The sequence below is a fragment of the Chiloscyllium plagiosum genome, unplaced genomic scaffold, assembly GCF_037043375.1.
Source record: "Chiloscyllium plagiosum isolate Xiang-an unplaced genomic scaffold, Cpla_swu_hap1 HiC_scaffold_6, whole genome shotgun sequence".
NCBI classification, from domain to species: Eukaryota; Metazoa; Chordata; class Chondrichthyes; order Orectolobiformes; family Hemiscylliidae; genus Chiloscyllium; species Chiloscyllium plagiosum.
This window is the reverse complement of record NW_028270144.1, coordinates 67,499,583-67,514,820: the sequence shown is the minus strand read 5'-3', so window position 1 is coordinate 67,514,820 and position 15,238 is coordinate 67,499,583. Positions and strand designations below refer to the sequence as shown.

At 40.7% G+C, this 15,238-nt stretch overlaps 1 protein-coding gene across 9 annotated transcripts in view; it reads right to left on the bottom strand.

Moving 5' to 3' along the window:
- tenm4 (teneurin transmembrane protein 4) overlaps positions 1–15,238 on the bottom strand; it is a 2,250,110-nt gene that overhangs the window by 1,917,468 nt on the left and 317,404 nt on the right. For all 9 annotated transcript variants that reach the window (XM_087988070.1, XM_087988077.1, XM_087988076.1 and 6 more), the window contains exon 2: positions 10,089–10,137. The gene's annotated coding sequence lies outside the window, so the exon portion shown is untranslated. The remainder of the gene's footprint in view (positions 1–10,088; positions 10,138–15,238) is intronic.

The following is a 15,238-nucleotide window of genomic DNA, read 5'->3' as shown; positions in this document are numbered from 1 at the left end:
AAAAGACCAATAAATCCTGTAAAGTTCTCAGTGATATTTTTTGTGACTTTGTGCAAAATTAGTTGAGCGGTCCAACAGAATGGTCCAGAAACAGCCTGACATAATCAGTTTCACCAGGCAATACTCTCAACCAATGACCCATCCAACTGTCAGGATAGATTCACTAATGCAGTGAGACAGAGGACAGTAGGGTGTGGCCCTCTAAGTTTGTAACTTTGACTCAGGATCCCATGAAGTGTCATGACATCAGGTCAGCAAGGACAAGGAGACCTCCTCCTCCAGCTGTTATCCTTCCTCAGCTGATGAATCAGTTTAAATATCACTACGGAGAATCATTGTGGATAGCTCTGGCATGGAATATGCAGAAGTGCTTGCACAAGTCAGTAAATAAAGAGGGAACAAAGATTTGAATCTTATGTTTGGTTTTGGTTAAGTCCAAGTAGCATCTGTTTTTTGGAGAGTTTGTCTCCCTGAGGCCTAATGAGTTCCCACACTCAATGATGTCACGCCAGTCTAATTTCTGCTTCATCATGACACTCCGCATGTGATAGAGTACTTCACTCACTACCCAGTGTCTTATTGGGAATTCACCATTATCACCCAATTAAAAGCCAATTGCACTTCCAGGCACTTCTTCTATTTAGGTCTCAGCAACATTCATACTGGTCACATAGTGAGGACTGCTATGTTTTGTGTATTGTCCTATGTTTCCCTTTCTAGACTGCTCACTATCCTTAACTGGATAATGCACATGGAGCAGGCCAGTTAGTTGAACATCTCCTGTAAAATCCAGCTGCTAGGTGCTCCCCCAGGTCCCTATCTGTTTACCCTTGATTCAGTCTAGCTTCCAATTTTTCCAGAAAGCCTCTGACCTGATACCTAGCCTTTGATCACCCTAATTTGGTCATTGAAATGCTGCTTCCAATCACCTCCTCAGGACTCAGACTTGTGACCTCAACCCCATTCCGCTGACTACTGAAACCCCAGTTCCTTTGCCTCCTAAATTTTTCCTTGGATCACGATAAATGATTCTCTAAAACAGACCCTAGGATCTGCCAACCTTCTCACCAGGACCCTGTGGTTTATACTAACAGTCCCTTATCTCCAGTACAGTACTGTTATCACACATGGTTTGCTCCCTTCCTTCTGATTGGTACCACTGATTGGCCAGCAGCCAAAGACTGATCATGTCCTGGCGCACCTCCACAGAGTTCAGTCCCAATGAATTAACTGAAGTTAAAATCAGAACCACTGGCTTCGCCACACTCTCCACAGATGCAGTCTGACCTAATAAGTATCCCTGATGAAGAGCTTATGCCCAAAACATCAATTTTCCTGCTTCTCGGATGCTGCCTGACCTACTGTGCTTTTCTAGCACCACACTCTCGACTCAGATCTCCAGCTCTGCAGTCCTCACTTTCTCCTAATGGGTATTGCCAGTATCTTCTGTTTTTAACTCAGCAAGGTCGAAATCAAAGCCGAGACTGTCATGACCCATACAACTCATCTGCCCATTTAATAGAAAATTACAACCTATCTTCCACTCCTTTGTGGCATTGGAAAACCCTAATGAGAATTTAAGAAATTATAAAATAAATTGGAATTTATAGCTTGGTTTCAGTATAATACAAGCTAACATGGAACTCTTTAAAAAAGAAATATCTGAATGTAATATATTTATGCACTGTCACTTTCGATCAGTTTCAGTTGGATTCAATCTCCAGATTACATTAAGCCAGTCCATTATACCCTCAGGTCTCCCTAGACATTTATTCTTTAAAATCTCTTGTTATTACTGGCTTTGTGTATTTGATCCTATCATCCCATAATTGATTGACCTTATAGATAAAAAGGGTAAAAATTAAATATCGCATTATATTTAATCTCGGCATTTACAAACAGAATAAATACTTCCTTTGAAGAGAGTACATGCATAATCATTCAAATCCTTCTGACGCCTAACAATCCCTTTATCATACAATTGAAATGCGTTCTGATGTCAAGTTTGTGTCTTATCATCCTGCTTTAGGTAAGCAAAATCTTTTTATTTACCTCAATGGAAGTCTGTTAAAGAGCAGATATGAATCGACACATGAGCTATTAAAGAAAGTTAGCTATTGTAATAGAATGTGAAATGGTATTATTAAAATTAAACTAAGTTAACCTTTAGAGACACAAATATTTGACACGGACAGTAAATTCAGTCAGGGAAATCTACAATTTTGCGTTCTAGGACTGAATTTAATGACTAAGGTAATGTCACCACTCACCATCAGGAAACTGGATGATAGCTGCATCACATTCCTGGAAGCCCCTGAGGGATCGCATGCCCAGTTGGCAGTTCTCTGCCTGCTGTCATGCCTCTTGTGCCTTTGAAGAGAAGAGCCTGACCTAAAGAGCTGCTAGGATGGCAGCTCTTCAATTCAGGTAGTTCTTTTTGTGTTGGAATTCTGGGGTTCTCCTTTCATCTGATGTTCACTCAGCATTCCATATTTGGTAATTCCTATGAAACCTCATTTAACATTGTTACTTTAGTAACTAGCATTACACAAGCATAAATAAAACATACCAGGTATCACACTACCCTAGTATGAATGCATTGTATATGTAGGTAAGAGAAGGTTTTATTCTTTGGAGGAGCGAAAACAAACCTTCAAATGGAAATGGGCAAGTGGACAATTGTCATCCTTGCATCATGTGTAACTGCCCATGGACATTATCTAAGAGGGTTTACACTGAGAGGTGATTGACACAGCAGATGTGGCCAATAGCCCAAAAGAATGTGTATCAGTAAGGGTAGGTGGGGAACCACCATCTTCATGAGGAAAGGCCAGGAGTTCTTCTACATCTACTTGAGCGAGAACAAAGACAGCTGCCATCTAAGACAGCAAGACATCGGGAACATCTGTGCACTGCCTTTACTCGATTTTACAGGATGGATTCAGGATCAGTGAAGCATTCTCATTTGTCACACGTTGTTTATTTCCTTTCCTAGCCTAATTAACCAACACACCAGATCTAAAATGCTGCTTCTCAATAAACTACCAGACAAAGTGGAGTTTGCACGTTCTCCCCGTGTCTGCGTGGGTTTCCTCCGGGTGCTCCGGTTTCCTCCCACATCACAAAGATGTGCAGGGTCAGGTGAATTGGCCACACTAAATTGCCCGTAGTGCTAGGTAAGGGGTAAATGTAGGGGTATGGGTGGGTTTCGCTTCGGCGGGTCGGTGTGGACTTGTTGGGCTGAAGGGCCTGTTTCCACACTGTAATCTAATCTAATCTAATTGCAAAAAATCATCAACTGTCAAATTGGGCAATTGTGAATTCAAACCCCTCAAAATTAAGGTAGTACTGTCTAAGGCTGGGACAGTTGCAGGCCCTAATGCAATAGCGTTGGTGGAGGTCCATGAGGAAGAGGAAAGTGAAAGGTTTTATCAATGTCACTTTTCCACTGTTCTGTTTTGACTTTGCCAAAATCACATTGGTCCTGAGTTCATTGCAGCCTTGGTCCAAGCATGGAGAGTTGCTCTGGGTTTCAGTCACCAAGAGACTTCAAGGCAATTTTTAACCAAGTGTGGGCATCAGGAGGCTTAGTAACATTTGCAATGGATTTTAGACTCTGATCCTTTGTTCTTCAAAGTCCAGTGGCAAAACACTTTTGTTTCTTTAACATTATGACAACTTTTGATCTTTAAATATATTCCTTCAGCTATGCATTTGGTCCATCATTCCTACATATTGCATGTCTTTTTAAAATTTGCAGATAGAGGCAAATAGAGGCTGCATTACAATCCAGCAATGAAATATTGGCAGTGAAAATACTGGTTGGACAAGAGAGAAAGCATTATACATTCATCACAAACATTGCTGTTCTTCTCACTGAATGCATGGGTCTTGAAAATCTGCTTTCAGCATGGAATTAGTGTCATTAGCAGAGAGATGGGGTAGAATGCTGCATAGATACAATTTCCATTTTAACTCTAGCTACTTTTGGCTCCATTAAGAAATCATTCCACTTCAATTTCTGTTGCAAATCTGTGCCCAAGCATCAGTGGAGAAGCATTGTGGTCCTTAGTTACAGTGAGGGATATGTCTACATATATCAACAATATGAGTTGACCAACAAGGCTCCATTCAAACTAGATACATACCGAAAAGAGCAATGTTTGTTGACAAGTGTCAGAAGAAGAAATGAAGAGACAAGATATTTTTGTTGTACTGCAATGATACTGAGCACACACTGGCTGGGAGTACTTTGGTGAAATGACAAAATATTATTGTAAATATTATTGGTTCCACAGAGTTAGTACCCCAGAAGGATAATCAATTCGATTATTCAAATAGCATTTGGTTCTGAATTTGAAATCGCACCACCACAGTTGCAAAGCAGGATCTCCAGAGTTTCTAAGGCACAACCTTTTTTTAAAAGTTTTCTCCATTTTTCTAAGTGTAACCCATGATCTCTTTTAAAGTAATCCTTAAAACTGACCTCTTTCAGCTGGCATTTGGTCACCTGTCCTCCTATCACTTTATGTCAGTCGCTGTTGAATTTTGTCTGATTACGCTCTTGAGATTGCATGGCGATGTTTGCCAAGTTAACGGAGCTAAATAATAAAGCAGCCTGTTGTTGATGTTGTTGCAATTCACATTTGATCCAAAAGTACACAATTATTGTAATCTGATAGACTCGGGAAGGCAACTCATTTGGAAAACATAGGGCAGAATTATGAGGGCTCGGTCTGAATTTGTTGAATCAGGCGAGCTGTCTGGTGAGGCCTATTGCGAATGAGGAGCATCTTGTTCCATCTTTTGTGCATTTGCAAAGTGGTGAGGTGATTTTCTTACCAGACTACAAATTAGGAGAGGTTATTGCTTGATAAATGCCTTATTTATGGCCCAACTCACCTATAAATATTTGACTTCCTAACTTAACACATGTACCAAACAAGCAAGTCATTGTGAAATGAAGTCAGAGTGTGCACTTGATGACTTCAACTCACCATTGGCTATGTGGAGCCTCCATATTGTTCAGCCCAAAACATCATCTTGGAGCACAGTCAATGGCTGCCAGCCACCTGATTCCCTTATCTACAGACTTTGGCCAACACTTGCCAATCCCTCATGCCAATCATGGCATCCATCTGATACATTTGTTGGCAGGTTAGGAAGTACTGACTTGTATTGCAGGGTGTTCTGGCAATTAGCATTGAAAGACCGCAGGAGGGACATTTCACATGTCCTCTGCTGGTGGAGTGTTGTATTGTGATGAGTTCTTTTATACAGACCAAGAGACAGGCTACTAATCATGCTTTTCAGAGGGTGTTGTCTGGCAAGGAAGGAGGAATCTTGATGGATAGTGCGCAAAGATGTCAGTTTAATACCTACAGCATGTGTGCGCTGCCTGCACAGCTAAAACATTGCATGTGTATACAAACAATTGACCATGTTGTATCAGGGTGGGGACTAATCCTCGTCTAATCAAATAGGGGTGCTGTTGGTTAGGGGTGTCTTGGTATCATCGGTCAGGGGCACAATCCAGTGGCTTGACCATGGTCAGTCAGCAGAGAATCTGTCTGACTGCATTCCAAAGAATGGGTAACTTTTAGCACATAGGGCCATCAATTCCCCAATTGGGGAATTGTATATGATCAGTTGGGTAGCTGCAAAAATGACTGTAGTGATCTGATCAGTCATGCCTTGGAGCTGTTTGAAGTCGGTCAAAAATCTGGGGTGACTGTCTATCCATTTAATGGGATGATGGTAAAAAATATGCAACATCAAACATTTGATGATATATGAAAATTATTCATCCTAGTTTGGCATAAAACAAAATGGAAATGTGGTCAGATCATGGCTAACACACTGTGGTTTTCTTGCAATTTTGAAAGGTTTACAACAAGTTCCCACATTAGAGTTTAGTTTGGCAATAGTGTTCTGCACTATTGGAGCAGGCAATGTGCAATAGTTGGCTAAAGATGAGGAAGTGAGAAAGGAGGTACTGTCATCCAAGGAACAATGATGAGCTAATTAAACTGGAGGAAGCTCTACTTGTGGATACCAGAGTTCAGTTGCATCAGGGCACAATAAGCCAGACTGGACTTGTCGAACACCTTGTTCTGGTAGATGCAAGTTGGGTGCAGAGGCCCATCATTGATTGTTAAGGTCAACATTTACTTCATATTGTGGGTACAAACTCAGCCTCCCTTCAGTTCCTTTGTGTTATCTTTCGCTGGTGCCAATAACAGCTCATATTTGAACTGTCTCACTGCTTGTCAATATGTAATGTTACCCTGCTGGACAAAGACAGGATGCAGGTGACCACTAAGTATTGAGGAACAATAACAGAGATGCAGAAAAGGCCTTCAAACAGAAAAATGTCTGGCCTGATGTTTAAACGATGACGAGGGAGAGGGAGTGGTATTGCATGTGTGAGGGCACATTTGCCGGGCTGGCTCTGTGCCATGGGCAGAGTTAATCTGTGGCTGTTGCACCATTACGTTGCTGGAGAAGAGCATTGCCGCAGTGCATTGTGGCCTTTCAAAACAGTGGAGGGGCTAGGGAGGCTGATGTTTTGGCAGGTATCCAGTGAATGGTGACTTGTTCTGGGAAAGGTTTATGATACGATAGAGTTAGAACTGAACATGAGGGATGTTATAGGTGAAGGATAATTAGTTAATGAGGTAACTTTGGTCGGAATCCCTTCAAAAGACTAGACAGGACCTGCACGTAGCCTAACATTTTAGATTAGATTACAGTGTGGAAACAGGCCCTTCGGCCCAACAAGTCCACACTGACTCGCTGAAGCGCAACCCACCCAGACCCATTCCCCCACATTTACCCCTTCACTACGGGCAATTTACCATGGCCAATTCACCCAACCTGCACATTTTTGGACTGTGGGAGGAAACCGGAGCACCCGGAGGAAACCCACGCAGACACGGGGAGAACGTGCAAACTCCACACAGAGAGTCGCCTGAGGTGGGAATTGAACCCGGGTCTCTGGCGCTATGAGGCTGCAGTGCTAACCACTGCGCCACCATGCTGCCCACAAATACTAACGTTAATTCCTTTGTGAAACTTTATCAACAACTGAATACAGAACTCTGAAACTATGAAATTGAAGATGTTTAAGTGATTATACATTGTCTGAGTCAAATGCTCCTGTTTGTTTTAAAGTTTCTGTTTGTAAAATTACACTGCTTTTCTCTGTCAGTAGATCTCCAGCAAATGCATTTTCAGAAAATGTTCTGTTATTGCTGGAAGAAAGGAGAGAAGAACAAGGCAGGCCTTAAAAGTGTCCACATCCTAATCTATTACCTTTTATCTCCATGTGTTTGGGTTGACACTTGTAAGTTGTTGAATTATCATTAAATATAAATTCCCTTTTGCTCTCATTCAATTTTTCATCATATTACAATTAGGGAAAGGTATGTTAAAGTTGAGATTTTATTTGCAATTAGGACTCTCTTTGTCTTCAAAAGGCTTGGGTTGTTCCATCACAGAAACAGAAATCAAACATGAAGAAAGCTTGTGTTCAGTCTGTAAAGCTGATCAGGCAGCCCAAGACTGATGTTTAATTATCGAAGCTGCTGTGCCTATGATTGGATGGACTTTTTTTCAGTTTCAGGTTTGGATAATGCCTAGAATACCTTGGGCAGAGGATGGCTCAGTAGTTAGCACTTTGCCTCACAGTGCCAGCGACCTGAGTTTAATTAAAGGCTGAGGCGACTGTCTGTGTGGAGTTTGCATGTTCTCTCTTTGACTCTGTGGGTTTCCTCTGGATTTTCTGGTTTCCTCCCACAGTCTAAAGATGTGCAGATTAGGTGGATTGGCCATACTAAATAGCCCATAGTGTCCAGGGATATGTAGGCTCAGTGGATTAGCCATGGAAAATGCAGTGATGGGGTAGGGGGTTGGTCTGGGTGGCATGCTCTTTGGAGGGGCAGTGTGGACTGAATGGTCTGCTTTCACATTGTAGGGATTCTATGATTTGAGAAGCTTTGTGCAGTTTAGAGTGATGATACTGGTATTCCAGACCCAACAGTTGCAGACAAGTTTACATATCTATGTGAGTACCATAGTGAGGAATAGGTCAGATCATCTACCCAAGAAGTAAGAGCAGGAGTAAGCTATTCAGCCTTTTGAGCTTGTTCATCATTTGATAAGGTCTTGGCTAATCTGGTTTTGCCCAAACTTCACTTTCCTGCACTCCCACCACATAGAAGAGCTTATGCCCGAAACGTCGATTCTCCTGTTCCTTGGATGCTGCCTGACCCGCTGCGCTTTTCCAGCAACACATTTTCAGCCCCCACCACATTGCTCTTGTTGATTCAAACTCCATATAACTGAGCTTTGAATATACTTAATGACTCAGCCTCCACTGCTCCTATGTGGAAGACTATTCCACTGACTAATGATCCTTTGAGAAAAAGAAAACTCAAGTTTCTTTCCTACCTATCTTGATATCATCAGCAGATGTAGCTGTCACACATTCAATCACTTTATCAAAATCTTTGATATAGTTTGTAACTAGTTGAGGTTCCAGCAATGATGCCTATGGTACATCATTAGTAATAGATTGCCAATCCAAAAATGACTGATACTCTACTTCTATCCACCCAAAGGACAAACATATGTTTTATAATTCTTATATCAAATCAAAACGCTATGGTTACTGGAATCCTAAAAACAGAAATCAACAGGAAATAGTGGAAATACTCAGCAGGTCTGGCAGCTTCGTTAGAGAGAAGAGCAGTTCTGAATCATTTCCTGAAACATCAACCCTGGGAAAATTTTTCCAAATTTTTAAAGTGCTAATTCGACACCCTTATCACTGAAATAATTCACCCAACTGCCCGCCAATCAACTTGTTCAGCACTGACATGTGAGTGAGGGTTAATATCTCACTCTGTCACAGCCCCCGATATTGGCAACTCAAGTCAACAGAAATGGCCAACCAATCACAGTCCAGCAGCTACTGGGTCCTAACGTCTGCCAGTTAAGGCAGATTTTCAGGGAATCCAGTGTGGCGATCAGGGACTTGGGAGGGATGTGGAAAGTCAGAGACAAGGTTAGGGGTGCGCAGCTTTCAGCGGCCATACCCTTGCCCATTGTCCACGCCTCTAATTGATCCCAGGTTAAAGCAATTGGACTCCACCCATCGTCAACGTGGCAGGCATATCACCATGGCTTCCCAGGTCAAGAAACAAATCACCTTTCCACCCATCAACGAGGCAGGAAATTGAGGGGGTAGTGAGCCAAGGTCATAAAATGACTACTAATTAACAATTTAAGGACCTTAATTACTGGCAAGTCAAGGAAGCCACCTTTGGACTTTTTCACCCAGCACTTAATTGTTATAATGGTGAGAGTTCATCTTCAGGAACAACTTATTTCCTCTTCTTATGACCTCCACGGAGGAGAAAATCAGGTCTCTGTTTCTCTCTCCTCAGGTGCTGTCAGATATGCTGAGTGATTTCATCATTTTATTGTTTTACTTGCATGATTCTTAATTGCTTATGTAAATTATTATTCACAAACTATAATGAAGGGCAATGTAAACTTAAAAATAATAACTATTACAAATATAGAGTCAACTTCAAAATATCAAACATCTGTGGCACTACTCGAAAACAATGCAGCACACGTTCTTCAATGGTGCTAAAATACAGGCTCAAGAAACATCTCATTATTTAACAAAAGGAATAGCAAATAATAGCTGCTCTGCTGATATTAATTTAAGCCTGACTGGAAGGCTGTAATACTCATTAAACAAATTGCAAATACTATGATCACTGAACAGGGTTAAATATGATCAATAAGAATCTAATACTGTATATTAACCTTTCTCTGTGGGTTCCTTACTGCTGTTTTACTCCTTTCTATCATGTCATTTGTCTATTAGATTATAAAGCAGAGACTGTGACAAAAATAACATTAAAGAACACAATTTAAAATAACCAGAAATGCATGCTCACTGTTGCAAATCTCAGGACTTCAGCATTAAAAAAAATCTGAGAATCATCAATCAGAGGCAAAGAAATTCTAGCAAATAATACAAGAAAATAAAAGGACAGATTTCATAATCGTACCTCATTGATTCAGCTTCAGTAGACTTTGCAGTCACAGGGGTCTTGCTCTCTGTGAAATTAAGCAATTCAATCCATTAATATCTAATCACAATTCTTTCATGAAATTTATGCTGTGTGAACAAAATACATGGATTGCAAAAATGATTTAGCTTGATCATGTGGTAATGTCTGTGCAATGTCATTCGTTAAACTATTCAGCTACAAACTGCATGTTGCTTTGATCATTGTCAATATGGATGTTTTGTCAACCAGACCATTACAATCCAAGGTGTGTTCTTTAATATTTGGCAATGGAGCTTTTAACATTTCCATGGATTGAGGATTTTCTCAGAATTACATAGATATACATTGTGTAAAAAGGGATCATATATTTTCATGAAAATTTCAGATGTCAGTATTAAAATGGAAACAAGCACAATAGACTGGAATTAATGAGGATGAAGGATCTTATTATATCAATCAAAGAGCCCTACATTGTCTCTTTTAGTGAAAGCCTGTCACTGTCCAGTTAATTTCACAAGTGGCAAGCAATTTAATGAACTCTCCCGGGGATCAAGTCCCACCCACAGCGAGCTACTGTCCAAACGAAGGCTGGCAGTGTTACTGAATGGCAGTGCTACCAGGAAGGTGACAGTCGCTGCCAATAGGACATTGAGGTCTGAAACCATGGCTGCATTCCAAGTCACATGTGAGTGATAGGGGAGGGGTGTTGTAGGGGAGGGATCTCAGGGGAGGGGCACAGTTTCTGCAGCAAGGGCAAGAATGTGCCTTTTTGCGAGGGAATCCCCCCCAAAGCGTCCAAGTAACTTTACAACTGTTTGCTTCATGTATTTCACTCACACCAGCCATTTGCCCACTGCTGGGCTAACAGTAGTACATTGAAATTCATAGAGCACTGTATTCAGATGCTCAGGTCTTCCTCCTGGTTTTGACCTCCATGAATCCCACTCCCAGTAGCTCCGACTGTCTTCACCCTGTCTCTAGCAAGTCCCTATTCCCCGAAAGTAAAATATATACCTCCTCCACCAAAACCTCCAGTGCAAAATCTGAAAACCTGAGAAACTGCTGTACTGCATGCTATGCCAGAATTCGATGTTTCTCTGGCTAGATTTACTTCCCCCACAACTACCAGTACCTACTCCAGCCACAACATCCCTTCCCTTGAGACAGTTCAGGCTCTCTTGAAGTGATGCTTGCCACTTACATAATGTATCCACATTGAAGTAACACTGGCTAGAATTTTAAAGCCTTTAAAAAACAGGCAGCTCAAAGATGGATACCACCTACATTACAATGAGCATGTGCTTGTTAATTATGCATCGGTGTTTAAAAGGCAGATGTCACCCATTGAAAATAGAAATGAGGCTTTTTGTTTTCTTTGAGGTAATGTGTCTTTGGAACTCTCTTCCTGAAAAGGTGGTGTAGACAAATTTCGGTATATTGTCAGGCAGAGGTAGATAAATGCTGATTAAGCAAAGAACGGAGAAAGGTTGTCATGAATAGAGAGAATTTTTATTTCATAGGATGTGGCCATCACTGGCCAGGTCAACATTCATTACCCATCCCTAATTGCCCAACAAGTTAAGAGTCAACCATATTGCTGTGAGTCTGGAGCCATATGTAGACCAGACCATCAAAGGATGGCAGATATTCTTCCCTAAAGGAACAGACACAACACTAGGTTATATTCCATCAGGTTTATTTGGAAGTACAACCTTTAAGAGTGCTGCTAGCTACCTGATGAAGGAGCAGCGCTCCAAACAAACAAACCTCTTGGCTAAACCTGGTGTTGTGTGATTTTTAACTTGGTCTGTGCCAGTCCAATACCAGCTCCTTCACATGAAAGAAAAGATGGATTGCAACCATCAACTGATGCAATTAAATGTAGAGTAATTAGGCTAGCTCTTTATTGAATTCAAATTGTACCATCGATCATAGTAGGATTTGCACCCATACCCCTTGAGCATTGGCTCAAGGCTCTGGATTGCCAGTCCTGTGACAGTACCATGGTGTTTCCACTTTCCCCTAATGCAGATTTGAGATTCCAATCAAACCAGCTATGGGTTCATTGAATGATAAAGTGTCTCAAGGGGTTGAATGACATTTTCTATTCCTCGTTCATATTTGTGTGTTTATATCAAGATCCTAACATGTCTTTATGGACTATCACATTTACTCCACAGAAAGACAAATGGATTTGCATCAAATGGCCATACTTTTAAGCTGAAGTGGCATGAGCTTTTACGAGAAGCTTGGACGAGTGACAAAGTCATATAACACAGGATTGGTTAATGACACTTTCCTTGATACATTTTATAGGGCAAAGAGTGCAGCTAACAAACCAAGAACGTGGCGTCGTTTTCTAATTTCAGTTAAAATGCTCATTAAAATTTATGGTGCAGAAGGAAAAAAAGAAATTAGCATGCCTCTTGTATTCATTGACTTGTTATTCATTAAAATGGTTGAGATGAAGTAATAACTAAAAGCTTGTGAAAATACAGGACAGCCAATGGAGCAATGCACATTTTTCTTCTGTTAATTTGGAAATGAGTCTGGAAAATGTTTTCAGTTCAGGCAGAGGTAACAACAGTTGTCTATCTGATCTGAGTCAATCTCCATCCAGTTTCAACAAATAAATTCCATACATATGCTGATCCAGTAATTATTGGTCATCCCTAACTATACTTGAGCAAGTGGTGTTGAGCTGCCACTCTAAACCATCACTATCGATGTGGTATAGGTACTTTAGTACTTTGTTTTCAGAAATTCCATATATTTGATCCAGTTACAGCAAAGAAATGGTATTAGAGTTCCAAGTTACGATGGTGAGTGGTTTGGAGGGAATTTGCGGGTGGTGGATATCCCACACACATGCTGTTCTTATTTTTCAGGTGGTAGCTATTGCAGATTTGGAAGGTCCTTTTGAAGGACCTTGGTGATTGCTACAGTGCATGTTGTCAGTAGTGAACACAAACCAATGTGTGCTGGTGGTTGATGGAAGGCCAATCAAGCATGCTGCTTTGTTGAGCTTCTTGAATATAGTTTGACATTATCTCATCCAGCAACCAAAGCACACCCCTGATTTGTGAATTTCAGATGATGGAAATTTTTTGGAGAGTCATGAAGTCAGCTAGGCACTACACAATAGCCAGCTTCTGACTTCCCTTTATAACCATTGTACTTGCATGTCTAGCCCAGTTAAGTCTTTACCAAATGGTTGGGAAGTCAGTGATGGTCATGCCATTTTATGTCAAAAGGGGATGGTTAAATGCTCTGTTCTTGGAAATGACAAATTCCTGGCATTTAAGTGTCACCTATGTTGTCCAGATATTCCTGAACGCAGGCATAGACAGCCTTAGTTTCTGAGGATTTTCAGATTTTAAATAACAGTGCACAATCAGCCAAGATACCACTTCTGACCTTAAGACAGAAACAAGTTCATTTATCAAGCAACTACTACCTAAAGGAATTCCTTAATGTTCTGAGATTGAGATGGAGGATTCCTTTCTGCTAAGGAATTCTCAATGACTTCAGCTTTGCTACTGTTCCCTCATGCCCGCTCAGTCAAATGCTTGATGTCCAGGGTAGTCACTGTTTATCAACTTTTAGTAATTCAGTTTAATTGAATCAAGGATGAGATAAGATCCAAAGCTGAGTGTCCCTGGCAGAATCCAAACTGAGCATTGGTGAATGATTTGTTGTTGAGCAAGCATAACTTGGTGGCATTGTTGATGAAAGCTTCCATGGCTTTGTTAATGACTGGGAGTATACTGATGAGGCTCTAACTGGTTGGGTTTGATTTTTCTTGCTTTTAATTGCCAGGGGTCACTCGTTAATTTTGTACATTAATGAGTAGATCTCAGTGTTGTAGCTTGTATAAGGGCATGACTAGTTTTGGAGCATGGGTACTACTGCTGAAGTGTTGTCAGGGCCTTTGGTCTTTGCTGCATCCAGTGCTTGCAGCTGTTTCTTAACATTACATATAATGAATTGAATTGTCTATAGACTGGTATCTGTGTTGGTGGGGCCCTCTGGAGGAGACCGAGATGGCTCACTCTAATTGAAACATGGACAAATCCTCAAATATTCTGTATGAAATGTACTGAGATAGCTGTCTGGCATGGATGGAGCCTATGTTGCATTATTGCCATTATTGTTACGATCATCATTACCCAATTTTCAGGTGTATCTGGTGCATTCCTAATATGATGGTCTGAACCTTTCATTTTCAAATTTAGCAATTCTCAATTTGTGACCTACTATGTGAACAATAAAGTGTGACAAATGAATCATCTTAAAGCAATAAACCTATTAGGATTCTGCATGTTTCTGTGAAATATAAGTCATAGTTTTAGCCATGTCTGTAGCATTCTAATACACAAACTCTTGATTGATTACATCTTTTACAATTTAGGACATCTTATTGAATATTTCACTGTTAGCATAAAATCTTTCTGCTTGGATATCAGCCTGAATTATAACTAATATGACTAATAGTCTGAATTGCAACGTATAACCTCTACCACCTAGAAGGATAGGATAGCAGATGCATGGGAAAATCACCACCTGCAAGTTCCTCTCCAAGCAATACACCATTCTCACTTGGAACTTTCAGATTCCCTCATTGTCACTGTGTCAAAACTTCCACTCTTGCAGCATTGTGTCCTACATCGCAGAGACTGCTGTGACTGAAGAATGCTATTCATCACCATCTCTGCAGGGCAATTACATATGCGCAATAATTACAGTACTTGCATTTTATTAATGCGTTTCTTTATTCAGTCTCCCACCAATATATCCTGTGGAATCTGTGGTGCGCTTTACCACTTCTATCGACTGCACATTTAAATAAAATGTCAACTGACAACAAAGTGAAAGTCTCACTTATGCTTTCGAATGTTGGTATGGCATTATCATAGATTATACTCAGATTTATGAGGCATTTTATTTCCAGTTACACAAGCTCCAATTTGTACAATCTTTCTTTCAAGAACCAAAGTAACTATGACCACAATTGCAAGCTTGTCAGCACGAGAATTAGGAGTGAGATGAAATTAAACATCTTTACTCAGGTTTGTTCAGATTTGGCATACACTGGCTGGGAGAGTGGTGGAGGCAGATTCCAGATGAGGTTTCAAAAGAGAGCTGGA